This window comes from Palaemon carinicauda, chromosome 16, assembly GCF_036898095.1.
Source record: "Palaemon carinicauda isolate YSFRI2023 chromosome 16, ASM3689809v2, whole genome shotgun sequence".
Classification (NCBI taxonomy): Eukaryota; Metazoa; Arthropoda; class Malacostraca; order Decapoda; family Palaemonidae; genus Palaemon; species Palaemon carinicauda.
In genome coordinates, this window is record NC_090740.1 from 18,695,065 (window position 1) to 18,700,064 (window position 5,000).

The window sequence follows — 5,000 nt, forward strand, 5'->3', positions numbered from 1 at the left end:
TATGAATATTTTCAAGGTAATTAATCGTTTGATTTCTTTATGAATATTTTCAAGATAATTAATCGTTTGATTTCTTTATGAATATTTTCAAGATAATTAATCGTTTGATTTTTTTATGAATATTTTCAAGATAATTAATCTTTTGATTTTTTATGAATATTTTCAAGGTAATTAATCGTTTGATTTCTTTATGAATATTTTCAAGATAATTAATCGTTTGATTTCTTTATGAATATTTTCAAGATAATTAATCGTTTGATTTTTTTATGAATATTTTCAAGATAATTAATCTTTTGATTTCTTTATGAATATTTTCAAGGTAATTAATCGTTTGATTTCTTTATGAATATTTTCAAGATAATTAATCGTTTGATTTCTTTATGAATATTTTCAAGATAATTAATCGTTTGATTTCTTTATGAATACTTTCAAGGTAATTAATCGTTTGATTTCTTTATGAATATTTTCAAGGTAATTAATCTTTTGATTTCTTTTTTAATATTTTCAAGGTAATTAATCTTTTGATTTCTTTATAAATAGTTTGGGGATAATTATTCGTTTGATTTCTTTATGAATATTTTCAAGATCATTAATCGTTTGATTTCTTTATGAATATTTTCAAGATGATTAATCTTTTGATTTCTTTATGAATATTTTCAAGGTAATTAATCGTTTGATTTCTTTATGAATATTGTCAAGATAATTAATCGTTTGATTTCTTTATGAATATTTTCAAGATGATTAATCTTTTGATTTCTTTATGAATATTTTCAAGGTAATTAATCGTTTGATTTCTTTATGAATATTTTCAAGATAATTAATCATTTGATTTCTTTAGTAATGTTGTCAAGATAATTAATCGTTTGATTTCTTTATGAATATTTTCAAGATGATTAATCTTTTGATTTCTTTATGAATATTTTCAAGGTAATTAATCTTTTGATTTCTTTATAAATAGTTTGGGGATAATTATTCGTTTGATTTCTTTATGAATATTTTCAAGGTAATTAATCGTTTGATTTCTTTATGAATATTTTCAAGATGATTAATCTTTTGATTTCTTTATGAATATTTTCAAGATAATTAATCTTTTGATTTTTTATGAATATTTTCAAGGTAATTAATCGTTTGATTTCTTTATGAATATTTTCAAGATAATTAATCGTTTGATTTCTTTATGAATATTTTCAAGATGATTAATCTTTTGATTTCTTTATGAATATTTTCAAGGTAATTAATCGTTTGATTTCTTTATGAATATTTTCAAGATGATTAATCTTTTGATTTCTTTATGAATATTTTCAAGATAATTAATCTTTTGATTTTTTATGAATATTTTCAAGGTAATTAATCGTTTGATTTCTTTATGAATATTTTCAAGATAATTAATCGTTTGATTTCTTTATGAATATTTTCAAGATAATTAATCGTTTGATTTTTTTATGAATATTTTCAAGATAATTAATCGTTTGATTTTTTTATGAATATTTTCAAGATAATTAATCTTTTGATTTTTTTATGAATATTTTCAAGATAATTAATCTTTTGATTTCTTTATGAATATTTTCAAGGTAATTAATCGTTTGATTTCTTTATGAATATTTTCAAGATAATTAATCGTTTGATTTCTTTATGAATATTTTCAAGATAATTAATCTTTTGATTTCTTTTTGAATACTTTCAAGGTAATTAATCGTTTGATTTCTTTATGAATATTTTCAAGATAATTAATCGTTTGATTTCTTTATGAATATTTTCAAGATAATTAATCTTTTGATTTCTTTATGAATATTTTCAAGATAATTAATCGTTTGATTTCTGTATGAATATTTTCAAGATAATTAATCTTTTGATTTCATTATGAATATTGTCAAGATAATTAATCGTTTGATTTCTTTATGAATATTTTCAAGATAATTAATCTTTTGATTTCTGTATGAATATTTTCAAGATAATTAATCTTTTGATTTCTTTATGAATATTGTCATGATGATTAACCTTTAGATTCACCGACCTATGTGATTATGTATTACATCGTTTCAAGTTCAAGCATATTACTCTCTCTCTCTCTCTCTCTCTCTCTCTCTCTCTCTCTCTCTCTCTCTCTCTCTCTCTCTCTCTCTCTCGGGATCCCCTTTTCTTAGAATTATTCAAGCTTTGTTTAAACCACATTGCAAGTTTATCAGCTAGATGAGAAGGGAGAAATAATGAGGTTTAGTCGAAGTGAATATGGGGAGGAGAGGCGAGGCTCTATAACGATTGTTAAGAATGCTTTTGACCTTTAGGACTAATTAAGCTTCATAACGATTTCCTATCAGGTTACACGCCTTTTTATCAAAATTTGGAGACATATTTTTTTTCTCTTTATTTTCTTTTGGATTATGTAACGAGAAACTGATATTAACCGTTAATTACAAAGGACTAAAGTGGACTCTTTGTAAGGTATTCCTTTCAGGAGTCGTCGAGGTCCCATAATAAAATGGGCGTCGAATGAATGGTCTGTCACGTCTGCGTGGGTGTCCTGCGATAATTGCGGGCGTATCATGAACGTGGGTGGACGTCATGGGCTGTAACTTTAGGCTAATTTGATCTTGTTACGTTATTAGAAGGTGATACAAAGGGTTCGTTGGTCTCTCTCTCTCTCCTCTCTCTCTCCTCTCTCTCTCTCTCTCTCTCTCTCTCTCTCTCTCTCCTCTCTCTCTCTCTCTATATATATATATGTGTGTATATATATATATATATATATATATATATATATATATATATATATATATATATATATATATATATATATATATGTAATGTGTGTGTGTTGTTCAATGTCTCGGTTTTTACTACAGAACAAACTGTCTGCAGGACGGTTCGGGAGGTCAATGATCTGCTAGATTTGGTGTGACTCCTCCCATCCGCATCCTGTATTGCTTCTTTGGTAAATGATGTCTCGTGCCTCGCCATTAGATTGCTGGAATTTGCTACGTGTTCTTCTAGGAAAGGGGTCATTTCTGACACTTAGATGGTGATTGAAATCGGTGGACACGGACTTAGGTCGTAATTAGGGACACTGAAGTGGTAACCATAGCTTCGACGAGGCTTTCCTTTTCAATGATAAAGGAAGAGTTTCCGGAATGTGTTTTCAAGTGATTTTGGAGGCGAATATACGAAGGGACGACGATGTCTTGAGTACGGCTTTGGCTCGTGTTGACTTATCTTAATGGCAAATCAGCTGCAATTCAAGGGACTAAGTATAGAAATCTCTCCTAAATGTCACTCATCTTTCATTTTTAATATTCCTCCTATGTAGATAGCCGAAAGGTTCTTTTTTATTTAGCGGTAAAAAGGTGAACAATAGTTCCTGTAATTTGCATTTGAAAGATATCCACTTTTGCTGGCGAATGTTTCAAGAAACACTGAACTTAAAGTTTTTATAGTTTTTATAGGGAATATTTTTTTTTTAATGTTACTATACTTAAAATATTTAATTTTTCTTTATTTCCTTTCCTCGCTGGGCTATTTTCCCTGTTGGGGCCCCTGGGCTTATAGCATCCTGCTTTTCCAACTAGGGTTGTAGCTTAGCATTTAATAATAATAATAATAATAATAATATCAACAGATATTATGAATGTTTTTAAATAAATACACCTTTAATGCTACAGGTTTACATGTGCCTTCAATAGACTTACTTAATCTACACATAGTATTTTATGGTGGTATGTGTACAGTTTTATTATCAAACCCCCGATTTAGTGGATTTTATTTTCAGTAATGAAATGGTTTGAGTTACAGGCTATGATTTATGAAAAACATATTTAAGTTTAATTTTTAGAAAATTTCGGATGTTCTCCCTAGCTAAACTTAGCACTGAGATCTTGTTTCAAACGTTAGTGGGTATTTATTATATAATTTGATATGCTTATTGTTTCCCATCTCTCACGAATCATTTTTTTTTTTTTTTTTTGTACAGTATATTCTGTAAGCTAATATCTTTGGCTTGCAATTGTTATATAAAGGACATTGACATTTGGTTAAAAATTTTTCTAGGCATTATTTGAATAGTAAATCTTTTAGAGATCACCCTTGACGTCTCCCTCCCCCTCTCCCTCCCTCCCTCTCCTCCCTCCCTCCCTCTCTCCCTCCCTCTCCCCCTCCATCTCCCCCTCCCCCTCATCACCAATCCAAGGATCAATAACTTGGCGTTCTGAAAAATCTGCGACTCATCCTTATTTTAGTAGTTGATAATTGAAAGTGGTTTCCATGGCGAAATGTAAACCATATTTAAGTATGTTCAATCATTTTATGTTGAGAATCTTTATGACTGATGTAGTTAGCTTCTCTTATGATTAAGTCAATAATTTTTAGAGTTGTACAATTTCTGTTTAATCAAACAGAGTAGCAGAAATTGTTTTTAGCATATTTAGTAAAGGAAATCTAAAATATAGTCGAAAGGTTCTCTTTGAAGCAAAGCCTTATGTAACCCTTATTAACAGTTTTTCGCCGCCATTTTTTTCCAAGATGGCGGCCAAATCCGGATGGTAGAGGGGTGCAAAATTATTGCTTGTTCCAGCTTTCCATGAATTTTTCCTTATTCGGACTTTTTTTCCTCCTCTGTTGACTGGCATATATATGCATGTCATTTTAAGAGTACACCCAGGCACACTATTCTATGTTATTTCTCTTCCTCTTGTTTTTTTTTTCAATTTTATAGTTTATATTTGAAAGATCTATTTTTATGTTGTTACTGTTCTTAAAATGTTTTATTTTAGTTGTTCATTGCATCTCGTAGTTGATTTATTTCCTTATCTCCTTTCCTCACAGCTATTTTTCCCCTGTTGGAACATTTAGACTCGCATCATTCTGCTTTTCCAACTAGGGTTGTAGCTTGGCTAATGATAATGATAATTATAATAATAATAATAATGATAATAATGATAATTATAGTTGTGATAAGGAGAATGGTTAATAATGTAGTCTATTTTTTCCTCCCTCAGGCGTGTGCCCCTCGC

General features: G+C 28.9%; 1 protein-coding gene across 1 annotated transcript in view; it reads left to right on the forward strand.

Annotated features, from left to right (window-relative positions):
• Positions 1-5,000, forward strand: part of LOC137655676 (integrin alpha-PS2-like) — a 698,738-nt gene that overhangs the window by 392,706 nt on the left and 301,032 nt on the right.